At 34.3% G+C, this 22093-nt stretch overlaps 1 pseudogene; it reads right to left on the reverse strand.

Annotated features, from left to right (window-relative positions):
* Positions 1–17857: 17857 nt before the first annotated feature.
* Positions 17858–18405, reverse strand: LOC103658140 (annotated as a pseudogene).
* Positions 18406–22093: the final 3688 nt, after the last annotated feature.

Below are 22093 nucleotides of genomic sequence, written 5' to 3' on the forward strand. Positions count from 1 at the left end.
TTAAATACTAAAAAAATCAGTATTCATTATGGTGTGCTTTACCCAACTAGTACTAATTCCAATGAAATAAAGTGGTACAAGAGTCTGTCATATGTTCTTTAATAGTTTTTGTAATTACTTAATGATAATTAATGCATCATTAAAATGTGTGACTGATATCAATTTGAGATAAGTTGTCAGATATTATTAATTAATCTAGTACTCATTATACTTGGCATTAACCATGTTATTGTGGATGTAAAATATTCTTTCAGAGATGGTCATTGGTAAATCTGAATTAATTAAAATGCTTTAACATCTCCATTCTATAAAGGCACATAATTAATAGTTTTTCTTCTCTTGGAATATATGTGCACATCAATGAACGGGCATAAATTTTTTATTGCATTGTATCTCCTTAAGTATTCTTACAGGAGGACTAATGTCATTAGCATTCATTAACTTGCAGTTGACTCTTTATAATGGTCCTGCTGAGAATGAACTTTCCTTCACACATTTTAGATAATTTGTTCTTTTCTCATTGGAAGATGTGACTGCATTCTAAATTTGCTGTAGACATTTCATTCTGTTTGCTAGTAAGCTTGAAGCCATTTTAAAAATGTGTTCTGTATCTCTTAAATATCCTTCTACTTATGTATTTTTGTTTATTACTTATTTACGTATTCTTATGTATTTTTATAGTTCATGATGTTTTTGATAATTATAATTAGAGATGATTTTTTGTTGTCCACAAATCAGGAGGCTAAATCACTACATGATTTCAACTGTAAAGATTTGTAAATTTTTATCTCATGAATAGTTTTACATCAGAAACTCAGCATATTTTTAAAGATTTTATGTATTTATTTGAGATAGAGCAAGAGAGAGAGAGCAAGAGCGGCAGGGGGGAGAGGCAGAGGAAGAGGGAGAAGTTGGCTCCCCGCTGAGCAGGAAGCCCTCTGCAGGACTCAATCCCAGCACCCTGGGATTATGACCTGAGCCCAAAACAGCTGCTTAACCGACTGAGCCACCCAGGCACCTCTCAGCCTATTATTCATAAAGCATAAATAAAAACAACACTATATATTTTATAATAATACATGAATTTACAGAACTATTGGGATTGAGGAATAGGGATTAAAATGGAAAAAAATAAGAAGTCTCTAAAAGATTCAACAGTGATTGTATGCCATGAAATACCTCATAGAAGACACAATCATAATCCCTAGGATTCGTTAATATTTTATATTTACACAACGTCTCCATTTAATAATTTAAACTTTCATATCAGAAGCTAAATGCCTGACTGTTGGGTATGTTAAACTTGGGAAGACACAGACCCATACTGGCTCTAGTGTTGTTAGATCAAGCGTTGTTTGATGATTACAATCTATCTCCATACGCCAGCAAGTGAAGAAACCAGGTAACTCAATTAATTTTATAATATCTTCAAACCAAGAGTCACTAAGGAGCAATTCCCAAATGAAAATTTGAATAGTATTGTACTTTTCGTAGATCTGTATCTAGTGAAGACATTCAAAAAATATATAAATCCACCAAACTAAGGTACCAGTAGTGCTGAGAGCCATGGTAGCATGTTACTGGCCTTCATCTGCGAGTGACATGAGCACCACCTGCTTTGTTCAGATGCCCAAGACTGGATCACTCCCAATTTTCCATAGGCAAGCGATTGAGTCTGTTCAACTGAAGTTTATAGTGCCAGCACTCCTCATAGAGTCCCTCCAATGCTAACTTAATACTGTTTTCTCTTCATCTACTGGATTACCTAGGGATGAATCTACACCTATAGCACCTGCCAGAAGAAGATGCCAGATTTAGATAACAAAAATCTGTTTTCCTGTGGCTTAAGAAAATCCCTTGTATTTGCTTGACACACATAATTTCTAATCAGAGTGACTAACAGAAGGGGCAGGGCTGTTTGTACAAAAGCCTTGGCCTGTTTGGCGAGCCCTTTCCTACTCCAAACTCCACCCAGCAGTGGCAGACTTCCATGCCACCTGGTATCTGGGCTGTAGCAGTATTCATGTGTGCGGAATGTTTTACCCAGAACACAAAGAGGCATTCCAGGCACCATGCTTCCTTTGTTGTTGTTTTTGTTGTGGCAGGGAATACAAGATGGAGCAATTTCTTCTTTTGTCTAGAGGATACCTTAGAATGCTCCTGAACACTGAACCCCTGCAAACTTTACTGAACAGGTAGATCCCTGAATCTTCCTAATATGCATCTCCCATCCTCTGGAACATGAGGTCTCCAGTGTAGGAGCCAAAATCCTCGGGAACATCCATCCGGACGTCTCTATCCCATATTTCTGCATCACAGGTTTTCTCAGCCAGTGTCCTAAACTTAGTGTTACAGCCCCATCTTAGCTGAGCCTTTAAACTTCTCAGGTGCTCTTCAAATTTATACAACTCAGCTGTTTCCACTATATCATTGCAGGAGATATTGGCCTCCTTGCAAGTTACAAAAGAAACTCTTTGGCTCTCACAGTCTTTAGCTGCTTTTTAATGGCTCTCAGTATTTTTTATTCTTAGGCAGGGCAGCAATATAACTAAACAGAAACCAAACACCTCTACGGTTTTCACAGGATTTGTTCCTCCATATCTTTCAATCGTTGCACCTGCAAGGGCATTCTTCTCCACTGTTGACATTTTCTCAGGTTACCTCCAGTGAAATCTTCAGCAATTAGATAACAAAAAGGTGCAGGGGATGTCCTTTGTCCCAAATACCACTCAGGATAGCATGGTTTTTCCTATCGGGCATTGAGTAAGCCAATCCCAGAATCTCATCATACTTTCTGTTTTGGAGAGACTAAACGACCATCAGATCTGTCAAGCGGCAGACCTGTAAAGGAGGGAGGGAAGGAAAAAAGGATAGGCAGGAAGAGGCTTAGACAACAGTGGATTTCTTTAGGAGTTTAGCCTAGGTCAATGGAGAGTCCTTGAGCCAAAGTCACTTGTCAAAGGGTTCTCATGTCTCACAGGAGTAGACCTACCTTAGTCTCTCTGCCATGCTCTTTCAGTGACTCAGAGCAGCTTGTTGTTAGAAGTTAGCTACTTCATAAACTTGGTGATATATTCAGAGCCATCAGTCAATTAAGCCTCCCAAAGTAAGAGATCTGCGGGGCTCATTTTCATGATGACCAAAGCCAGGAACTTAAAAAGAGTGCTTCATGAAAAACATGCACACACAGAATCATTTTGTGTCTCTTTTTTTCTGAACAAAGGGGGATTATGAATATGTAGGTTTTTCTGAGTAATTTTTCTTGCAGACCTCTTAATGTTATATTCTGGTCCTGCAGCTGCACAAACTGCATTCCTCTTGCTTACTATTAAGCAATATTCTCTATGTAAAATGGATGTGTCAGAAGGAATGAAAGCTGTTTCGTCTATTCAAAGTTACATTTCTGAGATTACATATTCAGTGTTATCTTAAGAAACCATTCCTTCTCTTTAAAGTTTTAACTTTTAATTATACAGTTCCAAGGAGAAGTGAAAAGGATTTCCTCACTGAACTACCATTTTCTGCCCACATGTCACCTTTATTTACCCCTCAATTCCCATTAATCTGGTCCAATTCCTTTATGTGTGTGCAGTCATGCATGGCAGTGAAAGGATATGAAAGGATAGAATAATGAAATATGTTGTCATATAGCAGCAATAAATTTTGCCTCCCTCCTCATCATTTTGCCTACTCTTTGCAAAATTGAGCTTAATAGTATTAGAGATCTGGAGTTCTATGCTGTACTAATTTCTATACTAACTTCCTCCAATCTTCTCTATTTTTTCCAAATTTTCTGAGTATCCCTCCTGTCTCATTTTAGCATCATCATTATTAGTGAGATATTAACCAGAACTTTTGTGCCCAATCTTTTAAAATATCCTTTAAAATGTTCATAGAAGAGTTATCATCAGATAAAATTTAGAAGTGGCAACTGATTTTCCTCCTTGAATACTCCTATTAAGTATATACTCATATCCATAACTGGAGATGGTCTTTATTTCATTGTGATATATGAAATCATTTACTTAATCTAATTATAAAACTAGTTAGTATATATAGCTATAATATGAAACATATAAGCAGAATTTGCTTCTTTCTTCATCAACATATAAGCAGAATTTGCTTCTTTCTTCATCAGTATATATAGCTATAATATGAAACATATAAGCAGAATTTGCTTCTTTCTTCATCAATAAATTGAGATTTAAAGTCTAGTGAATATACAAACTGATCATTTGATGTGAAACAAATTTTAATACATCTTTTAATATTCTCTAAAAAACAAAAAGAAGAAAGCAGAAGGTGTAGATAATGGTTTTAGCAAATTCACCATAGTAGAAAATCTAAAGAAAGAAAAATCAGCTTTCCTTGATTCTCCCAGACAGGAAGGAAAAGCAGCAGAAGAATTTCAGTAAAGAATTATTTTCCTGGAGAGTTATGAGTATGTGAAAATTGTAGGGTGAGACTTCAGTTCTCTTACCACCTGACCCTTTCACCATAGCTGCTATTATGTGGTTATGGGACTAAAATCTCCCACACATCTATAGATGAATGGATAAGGAAGATATGAGAGATATAGATAGATATAGACATAGATATAGATATAAATGATATATATACAGATAAAAGAGTATTATGCAGCCATAAAAAAAGGCTGAGATTCTGCCATTTGCAACAACATCAATGGACCTATAGGGTATTTTGCTAAGTGAAGTAAGTCAGACTGAGAAAGATGAATACCATATGATTTCACTCACATGCAGAATCTAAAAAGAAATGAATAAACAAACAAAAAGCAGAATCCAACCTACAAATACAGAGAACAAACTGGGGGGGGGGGCAGAACGATGGGAAAAATGGGTGAAGAAGAGTGGGAGGTACAGGCTTCCAGCTATGGAATGAATAAATTGTGAGAATAAAAGGCCCAGCATAAGGAACATAGTCAATGACATTGTATTAGTATTGTATGGTGACGGTAGCTACACTTGTGGTAAGCACAACATAACATATAAACTTGTCAGATCACTACACTGAACGCCTAAAAATAATGTTACATTATGTATCAACTATACTTAAATAAAAGAATTTTTAAAATAAAGCTCTTATACATTTGGAATATGCCACCACTGACCGTAAAACTTTTCCTATATAGGCTAGGATCTTGGGAAGTTGCTGGAGTAGTAGGACCCTGAGCTAAGGCCACCCCACCTTTACAACTAGATATCATCCACATCCAAGTCAGTAAACTGGAGAGTGATCTGAAGACAGGCTGAAAAAAAAAAAAAAAAAAAAAAAAAAAAAAAAAAAAACCACCACAACTAAATATAGAGAAAAAGCCACATGGAAATGTTAGGAGGGTCGGAAAGGTGGAAGAAGACTGCCCACAGGAGGAAGGGAGCTGCATGCATGGAGAGGGGAGAGAAAAGAGCCCTCACACCAGGGACCTCACACAGGGAAGACTAATCCCCATTATGTTTTTCTAAAAACCAGAGAGGCCAAATTCTCTGTTGGTAAAACCAATGGGACTTGGACCCTGGAGCTTTAGAAGTCAGCTGACTCAGCACTGGGTGAGCCTGGAGGGAGAGTGACAGCTGGGTTGCAGCCCTTAAAGACACAGCAGACTGCACTGATAGGCAACATAAAAACAGCAGTTTAACACAATGTTGGAGGCAAACAGGAGACAGTTCTGTTCATACTGATTTCAAAGCCTATTGGGGGACTTCTACAAAAAAAGAGGGCATTGGCATTTTCCTTCCCTGCTTCCCAGACTAAATACAGAACCAACTGCAGGAGGCAGGATTTCACAGACACTTCCAGCCTCATGCCAGGCCTCAGGGGAAATTTTATTAAAGCTGTGCCTGTACCCCACCCAGTTACTGGGTGCGCTGGAACAGAATAGAAAGCCCAGACATGGACCCACAACTGTATGGTCAATTAATCTTCGACAAAGCAGGAAAGAATATCCAGTGGGAAAAAAAACAGTCTTCAATAAATGATGTTGGGAAAACTGGATAGCATCATGCAAAAGAAAGAAACTGCACCACTTTCTTACACCATATACAAAAATAAATTCAAAATGGATTAAAGACCTGAATCCATAAAAATCCTGGAAGAGAGCACAGGCAGTAACCTCTTTGACACTGGCCATAACAACTTCTTTCTAGGTATGTTTCCTGAGGCAGGGGAAACAAGAGCAAAAGTAAACTACTGGAACTACATCAAAATTAAAAGCTTCTACACAGTGAAGGAAACAGTCAACAAAACTAAAAGGCAACCTACAGAATGGGAGAAGATATTTAGAAATGACATATCTGCTAAAGGGTTAATATCCAGAATATATAAAGAACTTATAAAGCTCAATACCCCCAAAACAAATGATCCAGTGAAAAAGTGGACAGAAGATATGAACAGACATTTTTCCAAAGAATATATCCAGATGGGCAACAGACACATGAAAAGATGTTCATCATCACTTACCATCAGGGAAATGCAAATCAAAACTACAATGAGATATCACTTCACACCTGTCTGAATGGCTACAATCAACAACACAAGAGAAAACAGGTGTTGGGCAGGATGTGGACAAAACGGAACACTCATGCAATGTTGTAGGAATGCAAACTAGTGTAGCCACTGTGGACAACAGTATGGAAGTTACTCAGTAATTTAATAGAATTACCCTATACGATGCATCAATTGCACTACTAGGTATTTACTCAAGGAATGCAAAAATACTAATTCAAAGGGATACATGCACCCCGCTGTTTATAGCAGCATTTTCTACAATAACCAAGATATGGAAGCAGCCCCCATCGATTGATGGTTGGATATCCAAAGAAGTGGTAAACACTTAAAATGGAATATTATTCAGCCATACAATGGAATGAAATCTTGCCATTTGCAACTACATGGATGGGCCTAAAGAGTATAATCCTAGACAAAATAAATCAATCAGAGAAAGACAAATATTATATGATTTCACTCACATGTGGAATTTAAGAAACAAAACAAATGAGCAAAGGGAAAAAAGGAAAGAGATAAACCAAGAAACAGACTCTTAACTATAGAGAACAAATTGATGGTTACCAGAGGGGAGAGGGTGGGTATTGGGTTAAATAGATGATTGGGGATTAAGGAGTTTACTTGTCGTGATGAGCAAGGGTGATGTATGGAATTATTAAATCATTATATTGTACACCTGAAACTAATATAACACTGTATCTTAACTAATGGGAATTAAAATTAAAAATTTAAAAAAAAAACTGTTGCTATAAGTAACTCCTTCCCTCAAAACTTCTAGAAACTCCATTTAAAAAGTGGAGGAAATTCAATTTATATTTAAGATTTCATATTTTTACTGAGCACAAAGTGAAATTCAGTTTAACATATAGTAACTACTACCAGCTGAAAAATACTCTGTGTGGTCTGTGAAAAACAAGCTTCTTAATTTTCGCAAAGTATTCGGGGTCATGTAAACAGGTCTAACCACATTCTCTAATTTGTCTGGAGTCCATCATAACCATTGGGGAAAAATTTTAAATATGTCCCCAACAGAGGTTAGAAAATCCATAAGCATTTCTGTTGGGCGATGCAATGGAATTGTCTTAGAGAAGCCATGAGGCAAGTCTCTGACAAAAGCAGCATAAATAAGGCAGGTGTGGGAGGACCAAACTCAGCGGGGCATTATGAGTTAATATAAGACTTTGTGAGACTGTACTTGAGCACTAGAAACCCAGTGCTTCCCTAGCCCCACATACCATCACCACCACCACCATTGTTGCCATTTGTTCCTGAGAATGTTTTGGTATGAACAAACTACAACAGAAATAAAAGAAATGCTTGTCTGTAGGTCCAATTCAGAGATAAATGAGAAGGTAATTTTCTCTGACCAAGAGGCAGATTCTGAAGATATGGTAGCCAATAGTGAGGATTGATAGAAGAGATAGGAATCCAATGAGAAAATCCTTGGGAAAGCAGGTCCAGATGGTCCATAACTGAAGGCTGCAACCCACAGATCAGGTGCTCAGTAAAAAAGGATAAATGTGTCCAATTGTCATGCTATCCCCAAGACCAACTAATTCACCACTTGCCAAGTATTAAGAGTTGCTCAAAGTGACTAATTACTTAGTTCTAATCAGTGAATTAGAACTAAATCATTTTTTCAAATATATTTTATAAAATGTCAACACTTCTGAAATTAAGATCTGGTTTGCTTTTTTTTTTTTTTTAGCTTCTATTTTATGACAATTTGACTTTGAGGATAATACTGGAAATTAAGGTTTGTCCTATTTGTTTCTTCTCTTGCTTCTGCTGAAAAACTTTAAAATCCATTTGTATTTCTATTATCAAGAGGACAGGCTCTAAAAATAAACTTGTTGAGTTTAAAACCTTATTTTCTTTACTTGTTCATTGTTTTACCTTAGACAAGTTGTATGGTATTTCTCAGACTGAACTGCCTCATCTGTAAAATCAGAACACTTCTGTTTACCAGAGCTTCTGAGAAGACAAAATGAATTAAAACAACTAAAGCCCTTAGAACATTACCTGAACCCAAATAAGTATTCAATAAATATTGGATATCACTCTTATCATTAGGTTTTTTTAAGGACATCTGATATTTTGACTTTTGTCCCGAAGATGGAAGGAACAACTTTCTGCAAACTGTGTCTCAGGAAGCAGAAGAGAGATAATTGAAGAAAAACCACCTGAGGCAAGACACTTTTAAGTCACTTTTCTAGTTACAATTTACATAAAATAAAATTCACTCATTTGTAAATCAGCCATTTGATAAGTTCTAACAGATATCAAAATGTATAACCACAAGCAAGATCAAGATAAAGAACAATGTCATCATGCCAGAAAGTTCCCTAAAGTCCCTCAACAATCATCCCCACCCACTCAGAGCCCCAGGCATCACAGATGCGCCTTCTTTCACTCCAGATTACTTATGCCTTTTCTAGAATCTCATTAAAATGGAATCATACATTATTTATTTTTTTTGCTCAGACCTTTTTTCTCAGAATAATCTTCATATTAATTCACGTTGTTTCTTTTACCAGTAACTTATTTCTTTTAAATGCTAAGTAGTACTCTATTGTGTGAATATACTATAGTTTATTCATTCACTTGTTGAGAGATATTTCGTTCTTTCCAGTTTAGGACTATTAGTAACAAAGATGCTATGAATATTTGTGTACATGTCTGCGTGGATACATGCTTTCATAGCTCCAGGAACATGGAACTGCTGTCATAAGGTAAGTGCTACATTTAACTTTGTCAGAAGTTAAAAATTTAGAAAATTGTTGTTTAAGATAGTTTTACACTTCACCCAGCAGTGTATGACAATTCCAATACTCTATATTCTCACCTGCACCTGCTATTTCCAGGTATTTTTTTTTTTTAAAGATTTTATTTATTTATTCGACAGAGATAGAGACAGCCAGCGAGAGAGGGAACACAAGCAGGGGGAGTGGAAGAGGAAGAAGCAGGCTCATAGCAGAAGAGCCTGATGTGGGGCTCGATCCCGGATCGCCAGGATCACGCCCTGAGCCGAAGCAGACGCTTAACCGCTGTGCCACCCAGGCGCCCCCTATTTCCAGGTATTTTTAATTTTAATTCTGTCTTATGGTGTGCAAAATGTCTCATTAGTTTTATTTTATATTTCCCTGATGAATAAAGTTGTTCAACATCTTTGGACATGCATATGAGCCTTTTGCGTATCTTCAGATATAAAATGTTGGTACAAATATTTTGCCTATTTGTAATGGGGTTGTTTGTATTATTATATAATATTGAGCAATTTTTATTTGTTCAATATGCAATTTTTTTCCTACTATATGTGTGGCAAATATTTCCTGCCCCTATATGGATTTTCTTTTCAAGAATTTTTTTTAAGAATAAGAAAGTTTTCATTTTGATAAACAAAACTCTGTGTGTATATATGTATATGTATATGTATACAACTTGTGTATACACATACCATGCACACACACACACACACACACACACACAGATGTCCACATATATAGAAGTTTTGTGATTTATATATTTTACGTCTTATCTAAGAAATCTGTGCCCAACTCAAAACCACAAAGATATTCTTGTGTTTTCTCAGTGGAAGTGTTATCATTTTAGTTTTCACATTTAGTTTTCTGATCTATTTCAAGTTATTTTTCTATGTGTGTGCATAGTGTGAGGAAACGGTTGAGAGTTTTTGTTTTTGTTTTAATGGATGAAGTAGTTGAGGGTTTTTTTTCTTAATGTTGTTTTAATGGATATCAGTTTTTCCAGCATCATTTTTGAAATTGAAAAACCATCCTTTCTGCATTAAGTTACCAGGATGCCTTTGTTGAAAAGCAATTAACCATACTTATGTGTCCATTTCTGTACTATATTCTGTATTATTCCCCTGTAGGTCCATCCTTATGCCAATGCCACACTGCCTTGATTACGTTTATAATATGATTTGATGTCAAAGAAAATAAATATTTCCAGTTTGTTCTTTTTTTCCCAAATTGTATATTTTTTCCTTTAACATTTTCTTTTAAATATTAGAATAAACTTGTTAATTTCCACTCCCTCCCAAAAACAAAGCCTGCTGAGAGTTTGAAAATAATTGCATTAACTCTCTAGATCAGTTTGGGAAGAGCTGACATCTACAAATGATTGAGTCTTCCCAAGTATATAGCTTGTTTTTAAATTTACTTGAGGGGTGCCTGGGTGGCTCACTTGGTTAAACATTTGCCTTGGGCTCAGGTCATGATCCTAGGGTCCTGGGATTGGATCAAGCCCCACAGCATGCTCCCTGCTTAGTGGGTAGCCTGCTTCTCTCTCTCCCTCTGCCTGCTGCTCCCCCTGCTTGTGCTCTCTCTGTCAAATAAATAAATAAAATCTTGAAAAACAATAAGAAAATTAAATTAAAAAATAAAAATAAAAATATTCTAACTGCCCAGTTATATTTTTAAATATTAAGCATTATTTTATTGCCTCAAAAATTTACTTATAAGTTCTTTTAGCTTTAGTGTAGATTCCTTAGTATATTCAACATTCTCAATAATAACATGAGAATAGAGACTACTTTACTATTTCATTTCAATCTTTAGGTTTTTATTTCATTTCCTTTACTTGCTATAATGTACTGGTAGACCCTCCATTATAAAAGTGTATAGAAGTGACAACACACATTGCTCTTGTTCCTGATAAGAGCAAGACATTCAGTTTTTCCCCTTTTAATATGAAATCACCTCATATTCATTTGTCCCTTATTAGATTGAAGAAGTTCCCTTTATATTAGGTTAAGAGTTTTGATCATAAGTTGATGTTGAATTATAGCAAAGATTTTTTTCTGCATATATTGAGATAATCAAATGTTTCTGCTCCTGAGTTTTTAAAATTTACATCGAGCGAATTACATTCAGTGATTTTTAAATGCTAAACCAGTCATCCATTTTTGAGATAAACTCCACATGGTTAAGGTATATTATACTTTATCTATACTGCTATATTGGATTTCCTACTATTTTTAAAGGAATTTTTGCATCAGCGATTATCAGGAATATTGTTCTAAAGTTGTTGCTTTTGTTTTGTTTTTTTAAGCCTTTTTGGTTTTACCTTCAAGAAAATGCTAACTTGATAAAAGCAGTTGGGAATTTTTCCCTCTGTCTTGATTTTCTGAAAAAGAAAATTTATAGTGTTAATGTATTTTCTTTCTTATATTTTGGATATATTTCATTGAAGCCATCTGGTCCTAAAATTTTCCTTATGAGAATGTTTTCAACAGCATATTCAATTTCCTTAGTCTATATAGGACTGTTTTCCGTTTTTATTTCTTCCTGCTTCAGTTTTGGTTAAGTTGTGATTTTCAAGGATTTCACAATATTTCAAATTGATGAATTTATTAAATATATATATATTTTTTTCATTGTATGTTCTTAAAAACATTTTGTGACTTGGATCTGTACTGACTCAATACTTTCATTTCTGATAATGGATAGTTTTATTTTTTAATTTATTTTTGCATTGTTTAATCTAGAAATTTACTTATACTGACTTTGTCAAAGAACCATATTTAAGTTTTAATTATTTTTTTGTGTGATTTATTTTTTCAATTTCACTAACATCCTCTTTTATCCTAATTATTTGTCCTCTACTTACTCTGGTTTTAATTTTTTCTTCTTCTATTTTCTTAAGCTTAAAGCTTAGGTATTTAATTTCAGAAATTTCCAATTTTCTAAACTAAGCATTTAAAACCATCAACTTCTTTCTAAATATTGTGCTAGAGTATCCCAGGAATTATATGTTCTGTTTCTCTTTGTCCAGTTTGAAATATTTATTCAAATTTTCTTTGTAATGTTTTCTTAATTTGGTTGTCACTTAAAATCATGTTACTTAGTTTCCATATCACCATGATTTTTCCAAATAACTCCTCTCATTTACTTAAATCCATTATGGTTACAAAATATATTCTGTATGAACTGAGTCATTTGAAATTTGTTGAGACTTCTATGTGGCCCAGTATTATCTTGGTGAACATTTCACGTACACTTATAAAAACACAGTTGTTCTGTAGTTGCTCAGTCTAGTGTTCAACTTATGAGTTTTCATATTTTCTTTATTCTACAGGATTTTAGACTACTTTACTAGACAGAATATTGAAATAATGTGGAAATCTTTAACCGTAATTGTGGATGTGTCTATGTATTTCCTTTTAATTCTATTAGATTTACTTCATGTATTACTTTTTAATTAGGCACATTCATGTATAGGATTATTATGTTTTCTCAATGACTTGCTATTTCATTATTATAAAATGTCTTTATTTTAGATGAAATTCCTTGACCTAAAGTTCACTTTAACTGATATGTATATAGTTATTCTAGCTCTCTCTATTTGGTAGTCTTGCAGAGTATACTTTGCAGTTTTTCGCTTTTAGCTTATGGCAATTATCTCAGTTTTTATTTGTCTTAATGTATTTATTTCACATTCTCTCTCTCTTATTTTGCTTTTATTTTAGTTTAGTTTAGTTTTAGTTTTTATTTAAATTCCAATTAATTAACATACAGTGTAATATTAGTGTATAATATAATGATTCAACACTGCCATACAACATCCCATGCTCATCACAACAACTGCACTCCTCAATTCCAATCAACTATTTAACCCATTCCCCCACCCACCTCCCCTCTGGTAATCATCAGTTTGTTCTCTATAGTTAAGAGTCTGTTTCATAGTTTCACTCTCTTTTTTTCTCTTTGCTCATTTATTTTGTTTCCTAAATTCCACAAGTGAGTGAAATCATATGGTATTTCTCTTCTTTGATTTATTTTGTTTGGCATAATACTTTCTAGCTACATTGCAAATGACAAGATTTCATTCTTTTTTATGGCTGAATAATATTCCATTATGTATATATACCACCTCTTCATTATCCATTCATTAGTCAATGGACACTTGGGCTGCTTCCATAATTAAGCTATTGTAGAAAATGCTGCTATAAACATAGAAGTGCATGTATCCCCTTGAATTAGTGTTTTTGCATTCTTTGGGTACATAAGTAGTATAATTGCTGCATTGTACTGTAGCTCTATTTTAACTTTTTGAGAAACCTCCATACTGTTTTCCACAGTGACTACACTAGTTTGCATTCCTACCAACATTGCATGAGTGTTCCGTTTTGTCCACATCCTGCCCAACACCTGTTTTCTCTTGTGTTGTTGATTGTAGCCATTCAGACAGGTGTGAAGTGATATCTCATTGTAGTTTTGATTTGCATTTCCCTGATGGTAAGTGATGATGAACATCTTTTCATGTGTCTGTTGCCCATCTGGATATCTTCTTTGGAAAAATGTCTGTTCATATCTTCTGTCCACTTTTTCATTGGATTATTTGTTTTGGGGGTATTGAGCTTTATAAGTTCTTTATATATTCTGGATATTAACCCTTTAGCAGATATGTCATTTCTAAATATCTTCTCCCATTCTGTAGGTTGCCTTTTAGTTTTGTTGACTGTTTCCTTCACTGTGTAGAAGCTTTTAATTTTGATGTAGTTCCAGTAGTTTACTTTTGCTCTTGTTTCCCCTGCCTCAGGAAACATACCTAGAAAGAAGTTGTTATGGCCAGTGTCAAAGAGGTTACTGCCTGTGCTCTCTTCCAGGATTTTTATGGATTCAGGTCTCACATTCAGGTCTTTAATCCATTTTGAATTTATTTTTGTATATGGTGTAAGAAAATGGTGCAGTTTCTTTCTTTTGCATGATGCTATCCAGTTTTCCCAACATCATTTGTTAAAGACTGTTTTTTTCCCACTGGATATTCTTTCCTGCTTTGTCGAAGATTAATTGACCAATACAGTTGTGGGTTCATGCCTGGGTTTTTTATTCTATTCCATTGACCTATGTGTGTATTTTTGTGCCAGTACCATACAGTTTTGATTACTACAGCCTTGTAAAACTCCGGAAGTCTGGAATTGTGATGCCTCCAGCTTTGCTTTTCTTTTAAAAACTATCTGGCTATTCAGGGTCTTTTGTGGTTCCATACAGATTTTAGAATTGTTCGTTTTAGTTCTGTGAAAGATGCTGTTGGTATTTTGATAGGGATTTCATTAAATGTATAGATTGTTTTCCAGTAGTACAGATGTTTTAACAATATTTTTCTTCCAGTCCATGAGCATGGAATGTCTTTCCATTTCTTTGTGTTGTCTTCAATTTCTTTCATCATCATTTATAGTTTTCAGAGTATTGGTCTTTCACCTTATTGGTTAGTTTTATTCCTAGGTATCTTATTGTTTTTGGTGTAATTATAAATGGGATTGATTCCTTAATTTCTCTCTCTGCTGCTTCATTATTGGTATATAAAAATGCAACAGATTTCTGTACATTGATTTTTTATCCTGCAACTCTGCTAAATTTGTTTATCAGTTCTAGCAGTTTTTTAGTAATCTTTCAGATTTTCTATATACGGTATCATGTGATCTGCAAATAATGAAAAGTTTACTTCTTTGCTATCTAGATGCCTTTTATTTCTTTTTGTTGTCCGATACTGTGGCTAGGACTTCCAGTACTATGTTGAATAAAAGTGGTGACAGTGGACATCCTTGTCTTATTCCTGACCTTAGGGGAAAAGCTCACAGTTTTTCTCCATTGAGGATGATGTTAGCTGTGGGTTTTTCACATATGGCCTTTACTATGTTGAGGTACGTTCCCTCTAAACCTACTTGATTGAGAGTTTTCATCATAAATGATGTTGTACTTTGTCAGATGTTTTTTTTTTTTTTGCATCTATTGAAATGATCATATGGTTGTTATCATTTATTTCATTGATGTGACGTATCATATTGGTTGATTCGTGAATATTTAATGACCCCAGTAACCCAGGAATAAATCCCACTTGATCATGGTAAATGATTTTTTAATTTATTTTTGGATTCAGTTTGCTAGTAAAATATTGAGAATTTTTGCATCTGTGTTCATCAGGGATATTGGCCCATAGTTCTTTTTTTTAGTGGAGTCTTTATCTTGCTTTGGTTTCAGGATAATGCTGGCCTCATAGAATGAATTTGGAAGTTTTCCTTTCTTTTCTGTTTTCTAAAACAGTTTGAGAAGAATAGGTTTAACTGTCTGGTCCTGGACTTTTGTTTGTTGGGAGTTTTTTGATTACTGATTCAATTTCTTTGCTGGTTATTGCTCTATCCAAGTTTTCCATTTCTTCCTGTTTCAGTTTTGATGCTAGTTATTGAGTTATATGTTTCTAGGAATTTGTCCATTTCTTCCAGGTTGTCCAATTTGTTGGCATATAGTTTTTCATAATATTATCTTATATTCATTTCTATTTCTATGATGTTGGTGGTTATTTCTCCTCTCTTGTTTGCGATTTTATTTATTTAGGTCCTTTTTCTTTTCTTTTTGATAAGTCTGGCTAGAGGTTTATCAATTTTAATATGTTTTAAAGAAACAGCACCTGTTTCATTGATCTGTTCTATTGTTTTTTAGGTTGTATATCAGTTATTTCTGTTCTGATCTTTATGATTTCCTTCTGCTGGTTTTAGGCTTCATCTGTGGTTTTTTCAAGCTCTTCTAGGTATAAGGTTAAGACGTTTATTTGAGATTTTTCTTGCTTCTTGAGGTAGGCTTGTATTGCTATATACTTCCTTCTTAGGACTGCTTTTGCTTCAGCCCAAAGGTTTTGGACCATTGTGTTTTCATTTTCATTTGTTTCCATGTATTTTTTTTCCAAATTTCTTCTTTGATTTCCTGATTGACCCATTCATTGTTTAATAACATGTTATTTAACCTCTATGTATTTGTGGTCTTTCCAGATTTTTTATTGGGATTCACTTCTAGTTTCATAGTGTTGTGGTCAGAAAAGTGCATGGTATGATTTCAATCTTTTTGTATTTCTTGAGGCCTGTTTTGTGACCTAATATGTGATCTATTCTGGGGAATGTCCCATGTGTATTTGAAAAGAATGTGTATTCTGCTGTTTTAGGATGGAATGTTCTGAATATATCTGTTAGGTCCATCTGGTCCAGTGTGTCATTCAAAGCTATTTTTTCCTTGTTGATTTTCTGTTCAGCTGATCTGTCCATTGATGTGAGTGAGGCATTAAAATTCCATAATATTATTGTATCAGTGTCAATAGTTCCTTTCTATTTGTTATTCCTTTATATATTTGGGTGCTCCTATTTTGCGTGCATAAATATTTAGAATTGTTATAACCTCTTGTACAACTGTCCACTTGATTATGATACAGTGCCCTTTTTTGTCTCTGGTTACAGTCTTTGCTTTAAAGTCTACTTTATCCCATATAAATATTGCTACTCTGACTTTCTTCTGACATCTATTTGCATGATAAATGTTTCTCCATCCCCTCACTTTCAATCTGCAGGTGACCTTAGGTCTGAAATCAATCTCTTGTAGGCAGCATACACTTGGGTCTTGTTTTTTTCATCCATTCTGTCACCCTTTGTCTTTTGATTAAAGCATTTTGTCCATTTACATTCAAAGTCATTATTGATAGATATGTATTTATTGCCATTTTATTACTTGTTTTGTGGTTGTTTCTGAAGATTTCCTCTTATCCATTCTTGTCTTTCTCACTTTTGGTCTTTCCTTTCCACTCGAAGAGTCACTGATATTTCTCGTAGGGCTGGTATAGTGGTCAATAACTCCTTTAATTTTTGTTTTTCTGGGATACTCTGTATATCTCCATTTAGTCTGAATAATAGTCTTGCTGGATTGAGTATTCTTGGCTACAGATTCTTCCTATTCACCACTTTAAATATATTTTGACACTCTCTTCTGACTTGCCACATTTCTGTTGAAAAATCTCCAGCTAGCCTTATAGGTTTTCCCTTGTAAGTTAAGGACTTCTTTTTTCTTGCTGCCTTTAAGACTTTTCCTTTATCACTTCATTTTGCAAATTTAATTGCAATATGTCTTATATGGGTCTGCTTTTGTTGATTTGATGGGAGTTCTCTGTGCCTCCTGGATCTGGATATCTGTTTCCTTCCCCAGATTAGAAAATTTTTCAGCTATTATTTCTTCAAATAATTTTTTTGCCCCCTTTTCTTTCTGTTCTTTTTGGACTCCTGTAATATGAATGTTACCACATTTGATGGAGTCACTGAGTTCCCTAAGTCTATTTTTGTGTTGCATAATTCTTCCTTCTCTTTGTTGTTCAGTTCATTATTTTCCCATTATTTTGTCTTCTATGTCAATAATTTGTTTAGTTTTAAAATCATAACACTAACTCATCAATTCAGCAATACTTAGAGGGAATAAGGAAAATATGGAAACCACAGAACTGCAGTGAGAGCACAAATCTGTGCTAGCATATTTCAAGCAGATGGGGATGAAGAGGTATGCTCCTGGACTATAGAAAGAATGGTCTGGTAGTTAAGATAAAACACAAGCCAATTTATTAGATTTGTCCACAGTCAGCAATGGTGATCTTTCTGGTCTTGCCATTCCTGGAAAGGTGCTCCATGGCTTCCACAATATTCATGCCCTCTTTCCCCTTGCCAAAGACCACATGCTTCCCATCCAACCGCTCAGTCTTGGCAATGCAGATGAAAAAGTGGGAACCCTCTGTGTTGGGTTCAGCTTTTGCCATGAACAAGATGCCAGGACCTGTATGCTTCAGGATGAAATTCTCATCATCAAATTTCTCCCCACAGATGGACTTGTTGCTAGTGCCATCATGACATGTGAAGTCATCACCCTTGCACTTAAATCTCAAAATAATCCTGTGAAATCAGGAAACTTTATAGTCAAATCCTTCCTTCCCAGTGCCCAGAGCAGGAAACCTTTCTGATATTTTTGGAAATTTGTCTGCAAACAGCTCAAAGGAGATGCAGTCCAAGGGCTCTCCATCCAAGGCTATGTCAAAGAACACAGTTGGGTTGACCATAACTGGGCACCATGGTGGCTCTGAAGGAGCAGCCAATAACAATTCCACTATTATTTGAGTCACATTATTTTTGATGAGATAGCTGTGTATATTAACCTTGTTTTCCTATGTATATTGTGTTTCTTTTCTCTCTGGCTGTTTTTATAATAAAATTTAAATTTCATTATTCCTGTATTTCAGAAAATTTATTTAAATGTTTCTTGCTATGGTTGTATCTGTGATTAGTCTACATTAGATTCACTGAGCTTTTCTTTTCTTTTTTTTTTTTTATTTGTGGACTCATGGCATCTATCAGATTTGGAAACATTATTCCTTGAAATCGTTTTCTGCCCCTCTCTCCTCTTTTTCTAGAACTGCAATTGCACATATGCTAGACTATATGATAAAGCTTCACAAGTAACTGATACTGCTCATTTTCTTTCAGTCTTTTTTTTTAATCTCATATTTTGGCCTAAATAGTCCTTTAAGTTCTCCCTGCTTCCATTTTTTCCTCCAATATTTTATATTATTTTATGCTCACCCAGTGAATTTTGCATCTCAACTTTATAGTTTTCATTTGGAAAAATTCTTTTTGTTCTTTTCTATGAATGCCTTTTCTCTTTTATCCTCTACATCCTAGAGCATATTTTTTCTACTTACAAAAATATTTTAAAGTCTTGTCTTCAAATCCCATGATCTCTATTATTTCTAGGCCTTTCTCTGTTAACTGACTTTATTCCTTGATTGTGGGTCACATTTAAAATTCTCCCTATGTCTAGTAATTTTGTATTGGATGCTTGACTTTGCATCCTTAATTCAGAATCCTACTTGGCTGAAAGAAATGCAAATAATTCCCAGCTCTGTGTGAGCACTGGGAATTATTCAATTTATAGTTCCCTGAGAGTTGTCTTGATTGGATTCCTAAAGTCACGCCTTGTGTAGGTATAATTCAGTAAATATCCAAAGACTCAATAGGATTCTTCCGCTGATTTCTTGAGCTCTTTTTACTTTATAGTTACGCCACCATATTATTCTGTCCTGCAAATCTCAGGTGCCTCAGACTCTAACTCCTGTCTTTGTCTCCCAATCTTGAAGAATTGCCCAGTTCTGCTTGTATTCTCCCTTCTTGTACTTTGGTCTAAAAAGCACATCCAGTTAAGAAGCCCACTGAAATTTTAGTTCTCATCTCATTTATACCTTCTCTCAAGGTTTGCAGTCAGTGTTTCCTGTTGTGCCAATGACTTGACATAGATCTTTCATATATTTTATCTAGCTTTTTTAACAGACAGTAAGATTTGCACCAGAAATTTTCATAGACAGAAACAGAAGTTAAACATGGCATGGTATTTTAATTACAAATTTTATCTGTCCACCACTCCTAACTATCAAATAAAAGTAGTTACTCATATATTAACTGCCCCTTCCCATCTGATGCTGTGAAGTAACATTCTAATAACAACAGATAGTTGTGTTTGTAGCAACAGACATACACATATAATCTCTGATTTCCAAACTTCCTAATTCTGGTATGTCAGTATCTCACAGATTATTCTTGTTACTTCAATCATGTCCTTCCTGATTCAAACCCAACTGACAGTTAAAGTTCATTACTGAATCCACAATCATGCAAATTTTGTTCCTAAGGTGTTTTGTTTTGGTTTTTTCAAATAGGCATAATTCCCCCAATCTCATACATTTATGAAAAAGCCCTAAAATATGCCAAATTCAAACATGCTTTTAGGTCCAATATAAGGAATCACTAGGAACAACAATGGCAGTGAGAAAGACAGTAGGCTGGGATCTTTAAAAAATAGGCTGGGATCTTTAAAAAAGATTGGTTCTTACATCATAGGAAGTAATAAATTCCCTTAAATAATCATATAATAAATCATTCAGGTCCCCGCTATTGCCACAAAACATCTTAACACCAAAGAGAAATAGCAAATAATATACCACAGAGATCTGAAAATGCATTCAAACATTTCAACAATGATTTTCATATGAATTTATGGGAGCCACAAAGATACTAAAATGCTCTTTATTAAAGAAAAATTAGAGTCATGGTAATTACTAAAGGGTATCCTTGAAAGGAAAATCTTCATATTGGGTATTACTATACCAATAAGATGCAGTGAAGACGATTCTAATTTTGCCACTAACAGCTTTTATTTGTCTTGGGGAAAAAAACTAAAATGAAGTTTTAATGTTCAAGCAAATCTGTGGCAAACAGAAGGACTGCAGAATACCTCATAAGGAATATTTTTCCAATGTTGACAACATAGGTAACTTTTCATGCATTTTTTATTTTTAAAAAAGATTCTTAGAGTATGGACACTATCGTGTTTTTCTTTAGCTGAGTATGTATTCTAAAAATGAGAGGGAGTTGAAGCTATTCACATTTTAAAGGCCATCTTCATTAGCAAACATTTATGACAAATGTAGAAATATTTTGTCTTCACTTGTACATATCTCCATAAGGATTCACAATCTGGCAATAGTTTCATTAAACATCTAAGATTACTTTGTCAGTTTGCATTTAAAAGCAAAAACTTATTTTAAAAAAATAACAGCTAAAACATGAGCTCAAGCACATAATCTCTGCTAACGTTAAGAAACTCAAATATGAGTTATTGCATTCAAAGTGCAGAAAGAGAGAAAGAAAAAGTCAATATCAAAAAATAATAATTTTCTAGCACAAACATTTTTGAGTACATCCTATCTCCAGATTAGTAATGGAGCACTTACAGTAGGCAACGTTGGGGAAGTAGTTAGCTTTGAGTGAATTAAAATCCTGAGTCATAAAAATAAGCTTTCTAATATTAAGAAAAACAACTGAGTGTATTAATGTGCAAGCTATCTTTAAACTTGAAGTTGATTAACTTTAGTCAATTTAAAAAATAAATGACTGAATTCAATTTAAAGTTGACTTTAATTTAAATAATTCGACTTTAATTTAAATAATTCGAATTCAATATTGCTAGTCTGTTAGTGATTTGGCTTTCAAGTAGGAAATGATAAAAAAAAAATAATGTGTGTCATGCTGGTGCATGAACAATAATCCAGAGAGATAGGCTTAAGCAAAGGCAAAGATTGGTAGAGGGTAACCACCACCTGTAGTTCAGAGTATTTCACTTTGCAGAGTCAAAGAAGAGTAGTAAAGAGAAAATAAACTACTCCTTAATTCTAGTTTTGACAGCATTGGAGGAATAATTTCACAAACTCTTGCAAGTCATAAATTTATAGTTTTCTTACTACAAAACAAGAAGTGTTAATCTAATCTAATTTTTAGGATCCTTTCTAACTCTAAAAATTCCATTACAGTTTAAAATGAAGGAAAAATGGGCAGAATCAATGGAAAGTTCAACAGTTTGTCCTAAACAGAAATAAAAATAATTTCAAATTTTCTTTCAGTACAAAATTTAAAATTTTGTCCAATTACATCAAATATTATATATACTTGTACAAAGTGTTATATTTGTTATTGCTTTGTTTCAAGTAAATTTCAGGTGCTAGGGGTAGCACTCAAAATGATAGTTGAGATCATAAATAATATATAACCCTAACATTCCCTTTCATCTATGTTACTAACTAACCCATGTTTATTACCATATGAAATTATTTTTCTGCTCTACCTTTCTAATTAAAATTTTAAAATTATGGCAAAGATATTTTATTTTCTACATTATTCAGAGAATTAAAAATAACAATA

This window comes from Ursus maritimus, unplaced genomic scaffold, assembly GCF_017311325.1.
Source record: "Ursus maritimus isolate PB19 unplaced genomic scaffold, ASM1731132v1 scaffold_11, whole genome shotgun sequence".
Lineage (NCBI taxonomy): Eukaryota > Metazoa > Chordata > Mammalia > Carnivora > Ursidae > Ursus > Ursus maritimus.